The sequence below is a fragment of the Carcharhinus amblyrhynchos genome, chromosome 30, assembly GCF_965287045.1.
Source record: "Carcharhinus amblyrhynchos chromosome 30, sCarAmb.v2.hapA, whole genome shotgun sequence".
Classification (NCBI taxonomy): Eukaryota; Metazoa; Chordata; class Chondrichthyes; order Carcharhiniformes; family Carcharhinidae; genus Carcharhinus; species Carcharhinus amblyrhynchos.
Genome location: NC_137353.1, coordinates 2,958,483 through 2,972,195, shown reverse-complemented (window position 1 = coordinate 2,972,195; position 13,713 = coordinate 2,958,483). Strand labels below are relative to the sequence as shown.

The 13,713-nt window shown below is 41.2% G+C and overlaps 1 protein-coding gene across 1 annotated transcript in view; it reads right to left on the bottom strand.

Annotated features, from left to right (window-relative positions):
* LOC145360050 (guanine nucleotide-binding protein G(I)/G(S)/G(T) subunit beta-1) overlaps positions 1-13,398 on the bottom strand; it is an 82,782-nt gene extending 69,384 nt beyond the window's left edge. Inside the window, exon 1 of the mRNA XM_080214958.1 lies at positions 13,133-13,398. The gene's annotated coding sequence lies outside the window, so the exon portion shown is untranslated. The remainder of the gene's footprint in view (positions 1-13,132) is intronic.
* Positions 13,399-13,713: the final 315 nt, after the last annotated feature.

The window sequence follows — 13,713 nt, the reverse complement described above, 5'->3', positions numbered from 1 at the left end:
GGTAGGTTGGTAGGAAAGATTAAGGCTCATGGGACACGAGGCCAGATATCTAGATGGGTGGAGAACTGGCTTGCTAAGAGGAGACAGAGTAGTAGTGGAGGGGTCCTTTTCTAGCGGGAGGTCTGTCACTAGTGGTGTGCCGCAGGGCTCAGTACTGGGACCTCTTCTCTTTGTGGTGTATATAAATGATTTGGAAGAGGGAGTAAGTGGTGCGATCAGCAAATTTGCTGATGACACCAAGATGGCTAGATTGGTGGGCAGTGAGGAACAGTGTCTGGCAATACAACGGGATATTCTTAGGCTGGTATATTGGGCAGATATATGGCAAATGGAGTTTAATCCAGATAAATGTGAGGTGATGCATTTTGGCTGGAATAATGTAGGGGGGAGTTATATGATAAAGGGTAAGCCCATAAGGAGTACAGAATCGCAGCGAGACCTGGGGGTGCAAGTGCACAAGTCTTTGAAAGTGGCAGTACAAGTGGAGAAGGTTGTGAAGAAAGCCTATAGTATGTTAGCCTTTATAGGAAGGGGTATAGAATATAAGAGCTGGAGTCTAATGTTGCAATTGTATAGAATGTTGGTTAGGCTGCATTTAGAGTACTGCATCCAGTTCTGGTCGCCTTACTACCGGAAGGACGTGGAGACTCTGGAGAGACTGCAGAGGAGGTTTACCAGGATGACGCCTGGTATGGAAGGACTGGGTTATGAGGAAAGATTGAGCAAATTGGGGCTGTTTTCCCTTGAAAGACAGCGACTGAGGGGGGATCTAATAGAGGTATAAGATTATGAAGGGTATAGATAAACAGAGGTAAGCTATTTCCTATGTTAGAGACACAGTACGAGGGGCCACGGGCTTAAGGTGACAGGGGAAGAGGTATAACACAGATATTAGAGGGAGATTTTTCACACAGAGGGTAGTGGGGGTATGGAATGCTCTGCCAAGTAAGGTGGTGGAGGCAGGCACGCTGGAGTTGTTTAAGAGTAACTTAGACAGGCACATGAATGGGTTGGAGATGGGAGGATAAAGGAGATTATTTTAAATAAAGTTCATTAGCAGTGGGACGACCCTGGTAATGTAAAAGGATACAGGATGATAATAGCTTTTTTCTCTTTTAATTCACAGGTTTTATGTCGGTCCGCCTTGTTGTCCGACGAGGGGCATACACGCGACGGGTCGTACTTGGGCTGCTCTTGAATGTTCGAGATTGGCCTAGTGCTTCATGTCGTCAGTGTGCTTAAACTGGACCAGATGCTGGGCAACACGACAGCTCAGTGACTATCACTGTTTGCTGTGTGGACACATGGATTTGGGCCAGTGTCTGTGGGAGTTCGCGCATCCTCCCCATGCTTGCGTGGGTTTTCTTCAGGTGCTCCGGTTTCCTCCCACACCCCAAAGATGTGCTATTAGGCTGACTGGAAGTAATAAATTGTCCCTAAATTAGTTTCCCTCAACGTGGATTGCCATAAAAACAATAGGTAGGGGTCACGGGTGGAGGGGGGGGACTGGTAATATTAAAATGGCTGCGCGGGCTCGTTGGGCCGAAGGGCCTGTTTCCCAGGCTGTTTTTGTACTCAAGCTTTGGGCTCGGACAGATGTCAACATGGCCACAAATGGTGGATTGATGAAAATTACAAATGCTCAAGAGGTCAGAATTAGATGGGTACAGGTAAGAACATAAGAAATAGGAGGAGTAGGCCATCTAGCCCTTCGAGCCTGCCCCGCCATTCAATAAGATCATGGCTGATCTGAAGTGGCTCAGTTCCACTTTCCCGCTTTCTCCCCATAACCCTTAATTCCCTTGTCTGTCAAAAACCTATCTACCCGTGACTTAAATATATTTAAGCGAGGTAGCCTCCACCACTTCAACAGGCAGAGAATTCCAGAGATTCACCACCCTTTGAGTGAAGAAGTTCCTCCTCAACTCCATTCTAAACTGCACCCCCCCATCTTGAAGCTGTGTCCTCCAGTCCTGCTGTCCTTTCTGAGCGGGAAGAATCTCTCTACCTCTACCCTATCCATCCCTTTCATTATCTTATATGTCTCTATAAGATCTCCCCTCATCCTTCTAAACTCCGAGTACAGACCCAGTCTATTTAATCTGTCTTCATAGTCTAACCCCATCTCTGGTATCAGCCTAGTGAACGTCCTCTGCATTCCCTCCAAGGCCAATATATCTTTGTGCAAGTGCGGCGACCAAAACTGCACACAGTACTCCAGCTGCAGCCTCACCAGTGCCCTGCACAATTGCAGCAAGACCTCCCTGCTTTTATATTCTATCCCCCTTGCTATAAAGGCCAGTATCCCATTCACCTTTTGATCGCCTGCCGCACCTGCAGACTGGGTTTTTGCGACTCATGCACAAGGACCCCCAGGACCCTCTGCGCCGTAGCATGCTGCAGCTTTTCGCCCTTTAAATAGTAATCCCTCCTACTATTATTTCTGCCATAGTGGATAACCTCACACTTGCTAACACTGTACTTCATCTGCCAGGTCCTCGCCCACTTGCTCATCCTATCCAGATCCCTCTGCAGGCTTTCTACACCCTCCACACAGGTATCTGTGAGGATTATGAAACTGGGGAATATAGAGATGAGGAGGGAAGAAAATGGAGGGATTTGGTAAAGATGAGAATTTCAAAATCAAGAAGTTGCTTGACCAGGTGCAAATGTAGGTCAGCAAGCATGGAGGCGCTGGTGCAAATAAGGGCACGGACAAACTTTTGGATCATCTCAGATTTATGGGGGATAGAATGAGAAAGGCCAACCAGAATTAAAAATAACTATAACTAGGATTTTAAATTTAGACTCTGGAGAAAATTTGAACAAATTAATTTGAAAGATGTCAGAACTGGGGAATGGAAGATTTACATTTTCCACATGTAGTTTCAAAGGTTTCCAGATCAGGTCAGAAAAAAGACAAAGCTAAAGCTCCCCCAAAATCTATCCTGATAACGTGCCTTGCAAACCTCCCTCACTCACTGGGATTCCCCCCCCGACCCCCAACACCTTACACTGTCAGCTGTTTTTAATAAAGCATATTTTAATACCATAACATTTTTGGCAAGAGCATTTCGGCTTTACTTTAAGAAGCTGACAGTCTTTCAGAAATCAGAACAGAAGATTGCCAATTGTGTTGATATCTATAGCCCACTTCTGGCAGTATAAAAATATTTAAAGAGGATCCCACTCAAAGTTGAAAACTATACCTGCAAGATCAGACTACTCCAACCTCTTCCCAACATTCAAAATTTCAATATCAGTTAGGGCCATTTTAAGGCACTTACAATTGCAGCCTTGGTGCAAATCTGTTTTGTTCTGCACCAATAATGCAGTTTAGTCTAAATGCAGCACAAATTTAGTCAGCACCTGACCTACTGTAGTGAACTGAGAGACTTGGAGTCACAGTCCAATTCACTTTAGAGTCAGTTTAGACCTTAAAAATTGATTTAAAATGTTAGCACATAATCATATTTCTGTTTTTCTTGATTCAAAAGCAGTAAAATCAGGCATCATTAACTCTCAGCACTCAAACATTCCTTGATCAGTATTAACCCTGTGATAAGCAAGATAATCATTAAAACTCAAATCACAGGATTTTAAAATGGCAGCCAACTGATTATTGTTCTAGGACTAGCAATCCAGAGGTTCAAATCTCAGTGGTAAATAGTGAAATTGAATTAAATAAATCTGAACATGGCAGCTACCACTGTGAAAGCTGTCAGACTATTCAACTGTCATTCTGGGAAAGGAAACTGCCACCTCTCCCTCCTCTGGCCTACATGTGACTCCATTCCCTTATGTTGTTGACAAAATGCTCTCAGGGCAAATACAGATGGGCAATAAATATTTTCCATCACAACACTGTCCACATCTCAAAAATAAAAATACCTTAGGGGTATTATAATTGGCTCCAGAATGTCAAGAAATCTTTGTTCTAGTTAACCAGCAGGAGCTGGCTAAACGGAGCATGTGGACACCAGAAACTATATAATCACACAATTCTATGAATGGTGCATAAATATTTAGCAAAATAACTGAAATATTGTAAACAATTCCACTAAAAATGGTTCCCCCCCATCAAAAGATTATTTCCCAAGATATTTCACTATTCGCTTTGAAATGGTTATTCCAGAAATCAGATTTATTCTTGTGCAGAGTCAGGTAGAACAAAAAAGAGAGCTATTTATCTTGTGGTCGATGCGTCTCATGCATTGCTGCCAAAGGCATTATCACACTCACTTTAGTGCTTCCAAACAATTAGACAACAGGGAAAGAAACCAAAATCAGCTCTGGAGTTCACAGTTGTGCACTGCATTAAAGAGGACAGCAACCTCTATCACTGCTTCATTATTGGCCAAAAGAAGAATTTTCTCCATTTCCCTCTTCTTCTAGCCTCTCGGTCATTTAATCTTACTTATTAGTCATTTCATTCAACCAAATTTTATTCTGACAAACCAGATTTTTTAAAGATACAGCATGATTCATATTCAAATCTGTCAATGCAAATTTAAAAATTTGCAAAAAATGTGAACCAGACATTAATATTTAACTGTCATTCTATACTACAACAAATGAGACACCTGAACTTACTATCCCTTGTATATTTTAAAGCAATAACTGTCTTAATACCTGACATCTGTATTCATAATTTGCACCTTTCTCTTTGTATATGAATTGAGCAACTGTACAATAAAATCCCATCAATGCATTAGTGCTCCACCACATAAATGGTTTTAAATAGCTCTAAATAATAGCACACACAGACAGTTTGCCTGGAACAGCCATCCATTTCCTGCCTGTGGGGAGAAGCACTGACAATAGCTTGCCTGGTCCCAATGGAAGCAATGCACTAACAAGCTGAGCTAACCACCTCCCTGATTCTGGCGGAAAAAATATCTCCCCTGGCACAAAAGGCCCAAAGATAAACAAGGACATCTGTACATTTGACAAATTATTCCATAATAATCAGCTTAAAACTAATACACTTTCAAAGGAAACGAAGACTTAGAAAGTAGAATCCAGCCCCACATGTCAACATGATTAACTGTAATGGTGATTTTGAAAACAGGATCAGTTTAAAATCACTCTCTGCAAGTGATTTCACGTAATCAGGATTAAAAGCTAGAGTTTGCCTAACACAGAATTAGGTCCATATTTTACTAAATATTTAGTAGGCAACATATGGTATACAGTACTAACAACCCATCAGTATACTGGAAGCCAAAGTGGCTTTGTGCTGCTGCTTCACAACTGAAAGTACAGCCCAGATTTATTTTAACGGAGCTTTTTAAAAGCAAAGACAGACTGGGAAAGGAATTTACATAAATTAAACAGAAGGACACAACGTAATCCAGAAGCTTTAAAAATTTCTACCACTGAACAGTTTTAATTGAATTCCCTACAGTATATATGCAAAATCTTGATCCTCATCAGATATACACCCCACAAGAACACACCTCATTTCAAATTTTCATCATGAGACAGAAATAAGCTTTGTCTATTTAATAAGGGGAAGAAATATTCTTGTCAAAAAATAAAGACCAGAAAGAACTTCAAATACCTATCCTGGGATACAGTGTACACTGAACCTTCAAATATAATTCAGCTCAGATAGAAACAAAAACTACAGCACAATATAGGCCCCCTACCTTAAGAGATTACTAGGCTATGGAAACGTAGAAAAACTACAAAGTACACTGCTGCTCAGTAAATCCAAATAAAGGGTATAAATTTTGGGTGTAGTAGTCCAGAAAGCATGTGCATGCTCAAATATTTTCTTACTCCTAATTTAGGTGACATTTACATCAAGGAAGAGTCCAATCCTGTCTTCACATGACATCTGCACAATGTTTCTTGGAGAGTTTAATGGATTTTGATCAGAAGCAGTAATTGTAATCGTTTTCTCTTCTCCCTGACCAGGGTCGTAAAAGGCAGTTACAGCATTCATACGGCTAATTTAATATAGAACTTGGTTTGAACCCAAGATCCACCAGGCCTGTATGACCATCAAAAAATAACCCCAATACATTATTAGAGAGAGTCAGTTGTCTATCAGTGGAAAAAAATTCTATTTGGCAGAGTGTCATTACAAATATATTTGGCTTTAACCATGTGTCAAGGGGATACAATTTTCAACATTCAATTCTTAAAAGTAAGTTATTCTAAACTTACTCAAGTTAAAAAAAACTAGAGCCTATAAGCAAACATTGTACAGAATCCAGTGGTTTATTTTTTGCCCCAAAATAAATGGACTTAAGATTCATTTTCAGGATGTGGGTACCACTGGCAAAGCTGCCAATTATTATCCATTGCTCAGACTTGATATTAGAATAGTTTTCCACTTCACCAAACAGTGAAGAGCCAACCATGATGTGTGACTGGAGCTACAAAAAGACTAGATCAGATAAGGCAACAGATTCATGATCAGTTTTAAGCCTTTTTTTTCCTCCCAGATTATACATATTTTAACCTGATTTCAAATTTCTCAGTGCCACGGTGCGGTTTACATTTTGATTCTCTGGACTACTAATCTATAAAACTCTGAATACTAATCCAATATAATACAATACTGTGGGACTTCAAAGTTACCAATGCCCAATAACAATTACAAGGACACACAACTTCAGTAACTCTATCAGACACTTCCACCCTAAGCAGCCCAACGTGAAGCTCAAGTCCCTCTAATTCACCCCTGAGAAACATGCCCTAACAATTTACAAGGTTACTGCTTTATTGATTAGAACCACATAACAAGTACAGCGCATAGGCAATTAAGCGCATCAAAATTCAGCTCTTTCAAAGAGCCTGCCACACCTGCGTGCTTACTTTCAGCGGCTGATGCACAAGGACTCAAAGCTCACATTCAGTATCCACCTCTCTCAATTTACACCTATTCAAGTAAAAACGTCTTCCTATTATTGCTACCAAAGTGGATAACTTCACATTTATCCACATTATATTGCATGTCATGCAGATGTCCACACATCAGTCTGTCCAAATCACACTGAAGTATCTCTGCATCCTCCTCACAGCTCACCTTCACACCCAACTTTGTAGCATAAACAAATACATTCAGTTTCCTCTTCCAAGTCATTAACACGAACAGTTGGGGTCCTTGCACAGATCCCTGTGAAATCCCACAAGTTACTGACTGCCAATCAGAAAAAGACCATTTATGCTAACTCTTTGCTTTCTATCCATCTCAAGACATTTAAAGCACATTGGATTGCAGGCACTTAATCATATTATGTAAGACCTTGTCAAAAGCCTTAATAAACCACATCCACTGGTTCTCCTCAATCAACTCTACTAGCTACACCCTCAAAAAATTCCAATGGATTCATAGAGCACGATCTCCTTTTTGTAAATCCATGCTCACTTTGTCTGGTTGTACCACTGCCTTCCACATGCCAAGTTATGAAATCCTTGATAATGAACTCAAGTACCTTCCCCTGTATTGACGTTAAGCTCACTGGTCTATAGTTCCCTGTTTTCTCTCTACCTCTCTTTTTGAGCTTATATCAGTTACCCTCCAATCCATAGCAACTATTCCAGAATCCAAAGAACTTTGGAAAATAGCGACCAATGATCTACTATTTCTAAGGCCATTTCCTTAAGTACTCTGGGATGAAAATTATCAGTATCTGGAGATCATTCCACCTTCAGTCCTTATTTCCCCAAAACCATTTCACTACTAATGATAATTTCCTTCAGCTCCTCACTAAAACATGTTTCTCTCAGCACTTCTGGCACACTGCTTCAGTCTCCACAAAGGAAGGCATAAAAAAAATACAACTTTAATTCCTCAGCCATTTCCCCATTATGGACTCTCCCGTTTCAGACTGTAAGGGGCATGCATTTGTTTTTGTCAGTCCTTTTCTCTTTACATATCAAAAAAACTGTCAAGGTTTCTAATGTTTCCTGCTAGCTTACTTTCATACTCTTTTTCCCTCAATCAATCCCTTGAATTTTAAACTGCTCCCAATCCTCAGGCCTATTGCTTTTTCTTGCCAATTTGTTTGCTTCCTCCTCAAATCTGATACTACCTCTAATTTCCCTTGCAAGCCATGGTTCGGCCACAATTACCTACTATTCTTGTGCCAAACAGGAACAAAACTTCTGGAGTTCACTTGTTCGTTCTTTAAATGCCTGCCATTACTGAAAAGGAAAGGCAGTGGATAGGTAATGTTCCCCGGTCCATCATGGCCAATCCATGCTTCATACCGTCAGTTATTTTTATTGAGATTCAGGACCCTGGTCTCAGAATCAACTACATTATTATCCACCTTGACAAAAAATTTCATCACATTATGTCACTAAGCCCCAAGGGTTCTCTCAACTGGATTGCTAACTAATACATTCTCATTACACAACACCAAGTCGAATAGAGTTTGCTCCCTTGTTGATTCCTCAACATACTGCTCCAGAAAACCATCCCATGTGCACTCTGGAAATTCCTCTATTGTATTGAGACTAATTTTACTCTAAGCTTATACAGATTTTTTTCTTTTTTATTCATCCTTCAGCCAGTGAAGATGATTTTTCATTACGTACTCAACCTAAATTTTTCATGATTTTAAATAATCAAACTTCCTCTCAACCTTCTCAGCTTTAAAACCCCAGCTTCTCCTGTCCATGTGCAAAACATTAAAGTCAATGCCAAACCTAAATCTTTCAGGATCTTCCTAAAGTGCAGTGTTCAGAATCAATACTTCAGCTGGAGTCAAACTAGTATTTTATGAAATTTTAGCTGAACTTCCTGACATTTACACAATAAGCATCTATTCCTAAAGCCCAGGATCAATATGCTTTAACTGCTTTGAAAGGTGGCAAAACAGAATCAAAAATTTGCACACAAATATCACCTCTGTGCTTTTACGCCGTCATTTCCCCCCCCTCATTCTTCTAGTAAAATGTATCACTTCATAGTATTCTCATCTGTCATGTCTATCCATTCATCATGTCTTCCCATTCCAACAGCCTATCTACTTCACTATTTGTGCTTTGCACAATTACAAAAAATTGAGATGCATGAGCAGTCCACATAAAATTAAAGGAACAATACAGTTAATTAGAAATAGTTCCAAAAAATCTTGGTCACAAGAATGCTAGAATTGAAATATTTTCCAAGCGAGTATGGAAATTTCTTACATGAGAGGCACTGCAGCTTGTATGATTCTTTGGATTTAAACGTGAAAGTAGATGAACAGATGACAACTGTAATGATGATCATTTGTTCCATACTACTTTCCTTCAATAGATTGGTGATGTTTACAGGGAATTATGTATAATGCACATCTTCAATGGGGAAATTGCCGCAAACATCTTGAACACTTCCTCACACCAGTTAGTTGTATTGCAAGTAATAAGGATGTCAGAATTTAAAATTTACTGGTGTGTCAAATCATTGTGCAAAGATAGCAGAACTCCACTATCAGTTTATTCTTAATGAAGAGACTAGAAATTTGATGGAGGAGGAATGAGATTGAGATATTAATGTACTTAAGTGCATCAGCCATGCTAAAAATTCTCCGTGTCCCCGAACAGGCACCTAGCGTGGCCACTACGGGATTTTCACAGTAACTTCATTGCACCGTTAATGTAAGCCTACTTATGACACTAATAAATAAACTTAGAACTCAAATTTAAAAACAATTTACACAACTCACCACAGATACAAACACAGATTAAATGGAATGTTGGCATTTAGCTCAAGGGGGCTGTAACTCAGAAGAAATAAGAGGTCTTGATTAGGCCACAACTGGAGGCACTGTGCTCATTTTTAGGTAAAGTACTTCAAAAGCTAATACTGCATTGGCTTTACAGGAATACAAATGTAAATTCACCAGAATGATAACTGGGATTGCTGGGTCAAAATTGAGAAGTGGAAGTTTGAAATTCTCCCCAAAAAACTGGTAGTTGCTGGGTCAGTTGAAATGTAGATTAACAGTCATTAGGAAGGCATGTTGAGGAACCTGAATCAAAGGTAAGTAATTGGAGCTGAATGGTGAAACAGCTCATGGGGCCAAAATGCCTACTGCTGTTAATGACCCATATGTCACAGGGAAAGTATAACCCAAAAGAGAGATTGATCGTATAATACATAATCTGAAAGGGCTCCAGGATACTTCTTGGTGATTGTTTAATCAGCAGCTCTGGGAAAAGCCTCAAAAATAGGCCACCATGCTGGTCCCCTAGGTATGAAGTGGGAATTGTACACAGCATTATTAAAAACGTGTGTTAATGGGGAAAAATGATCAACATGTGTAAGCAAAAAAAAAACCATATGAAAAGGAAAAAAGTCAAATGCAGGTTTGATGTTGCAACATATTCTCGGTGCTCAGGATCAGAACAGTAGAGTGTAGGTGGTCATTTGGTCTCACTCCCCAAATAAGAACAAGTAGGAGCAGGAGTAGGCCATCTAGCCCTTCGAGCCTGCCCCGCCATTCAATAAGATCATGGCTGATCTGAAGTGGATCAGTTCCATTTTCCCGCTTTCTCCCCGTAACCCTTAATTCCCTTGTCTACCAAAAACCTATCTACCCGTAAATCCCTTAAGCAGCTCATTAAATAGTTGAAAACTCCTTGGAACCATGAGAACCCCAATCACTTCATATTCCTGGGCAAAACTTCCAAGTTATCCATTAATTAGTGAAAATAAGTAACCTACTGCAGCATGGAGAAAATTACATCAATGCCCACCACTCTTAAGTGGGGCCAGGATGAATCATATCTGGCTATGATGCCACATGTAGCTGAATAACCCGGTATTCACTATTTTAAGCTTACACGATAAATTGTTAATTTGACGAGGCATTAGAAAGCTGTTAAAGGGAACCACAATGTGCACAAGAGGGGAAATGTACTTGATTTGAATATGTTACAACATTATACAAAGCTAGATTTTGCAGAATGCAATAGGTGTATATAGTATTTAAACCAAATGCCTTGTGTAATAAAAACAAGCGTAGAAATAACATATTTGCAAAAATGGACAGTCTTAGGAGGATACTTCAACAATATATAACAAACAGCAGCAGGAAGTAAAATATCGCAGTACATCAATGCAGGATTTAAATATCCAAAACTTGATTTAAATATTTATAAAAATATGAACTTCCAGAAAACTATCACTATATTGCATAAACTCTTGGCCAAGAGGCAGGATGAATAGTTTCCATTCCATTTTTGGCAAATCTGCACTGTAATAAAAGCAGTTTGTACTAAGTTTTGGTTCAAAACTTGATTACCGTTGTTGCATGTACTAGAAATTCCAATTACTAAGTTACCCCGAGCTTACCCAAACTTTCCAATCATCTGAGCGATACAAGTGGTGCCGATTTACTTACTGAAGAGAACATGAGGATTTTCTTGGAGATGTTAACTGTAGATTTCTGACAGGTGATTTATTAAATCTTGCGTGCATATTGAGACAATCAGCTGTATGACTAGATTTACTATTAAACTTTAGACCAAGATGTTTGCTTAAGGAACTTCCCCATAGAATTAAATTTAAACGTCAGGAACTTTGCCCCATTTATAAAGGTTCAGTCAATACTATGCCATCCTTTGAAGTTAAAATAATTAGTACTCCAATATGAACATTAAATTATCTGCAGTACCAAAAAAAATTGAATGTGTTTGCACATGTAGCTCAGGATGAGTTAGCAATGTCACCCATTCTATCACACCAAACAAGATGAGTGGGAAATAAATCACCTTGGTCCTGCCTCTGACCGCATTTACCTTGTATATGTGGTAATACACAGGCAGATACCCAAGATCACTTATCTACCCTTTTTAATCAAGAGTGGAGAATGATGAATGAAGAACAGCCAGCTTTGATGCTAGAATTTTTCTCTTCCAAATGGTAGATAAATACTTATCAATTATGTCATATAACATACATTCACTGGAATATAGTGTCCAAAATTAGAGAATCTTTCAAGGCTTTCTTCTAATCACCATCTTGGCACAGACTGACAAAAGGATGACAAAAAGTGCACGTATTAGATGGGCTTTGTGAAGAATAACTGTCCAGTAGTACAGCTTCCCTTCATTACTTGGACTTGAACTATACATTGTGATCTTTAATATCAATGTAAAATACTGTAGCTTCCTTAACATGCATCATATAGAAACGCTGCTAATAAATGAAAAATACAATTTCTATGGCAGAAGGGATTAATTCAAAAAACAGTAGGACCCCACCTACTCAATTTCCTGTTAATCATCAATTTGGTGTCGAGGGGTAAATCTCCTGGATATACATATTTAATTATCTTGTAGCACTTAATTTTTTTTAAAGTCTAATTTTAAATCCTCTGCATCCCATTATAGGCAAAATCGAATAATTAAGATTAAAACAAGGAACGGGGAATGATAGGGAAGGGGAAAGATAGAGCAGGGCGAGTCCCTCTTTCATTAAAGAATACAGATGGAGAAAGATTACTGCAAACAAAAAAAATACCAAATAGACTTAACATGGCTCTATGGTTGGTGATTATGCGTTTTCTTACCGATAACGGGAGGGAACGGGGAAGAAAGAGATGACTTAATTGGCAAAAGTCAAAAATCCGACGCAGCATTAATTGTATTAAAGCCAATCTCCAGCAATGCCTGAAAAACCCAGCCCTGCAAGAAACGAGGAGGAGCCCCCAGCACAATCCCTCCAAGAGAAAAGCATTGCCCCCCCCACCTCCCCCGGCAGTAAGAGGAGACTGGAAAACGCACATTCGGCCATTTGAGGGACAGGAAAAGGAGTGGGGAAGTCAAAGCCGTCGAAATATTTGAGGCAGAAACTGTGGGATGCCCCTTTACCCCGAGCTCATTATTGGGATGAGGGAGAGGGAGAAGCTGCCATCGCCATGTTTGGAGTCCGGGCCCAGATTGAGGAACTCATTCATTAGGAGGGGGAGAGGCAGAGGGGGCTCCCTCCTCCCCCACCGACGCCAATTCACACAATTCCAGCCGCACTCGGCTCCCCGCCATTTCACATTCACCGAGGGAAAGGCGGGAGGGAAGCAGGGCGGTGGGGAGATCTTCCCTCACCGCCCACCCCCTCCTCCCCGGCCATGAGGCTCCCTGTGTCCCCCTCCTCCCCGGCCTGACCCAGCCCGCCCAGCCTCACCTACAGCTCCTCGGTCCCGGTCAGCAGCATCCACCTCAGCCCGGGCTCCGGAGGCGCTTTCTGCTTCTTCCCCCCTCCCCCCGGCTCAGGCCCGACCGCTCCCGACTTCTTCCTTCAACAATTCTGGATTTTTCTTCTGGTTGTCGGGTTATTTTCTTTTTCCTCTTTCTCTCTGTGTCGGCTCAGTGTCGATGTTGGGGCGGAGTGTTGTTTTTCTCCTCACGGTCTCTCTCTCTCTCTCGCTCCCTCAGCCGCTCCGAGCGCGCCAGCCCGCGGCCATTAGATGGAGACACACTCACCCGGATGGGCGCGGCCCAACCACCGCCCCTGCGCCGGCCGCCCGCCCGGGAAACCCCGCACGCGCGCTCCCGCCACCCCGCTCGCTGCCGCCGCCGCGCCCACGGCCGGGAACCCGCATCGCGCCAGCCAACCAGCGCACGCGCGCCCACTCCCCCAGCAGCGCCCTCTTTTCTGCCAGTGAGGCACTGCAGGCGTATTGGGGGCAACCAGCGAGGCATTCCTAACAGCAAGTCAGACCTGCATTCATATACCGCCTGGTTTTCACCTAATGACATGGTAGT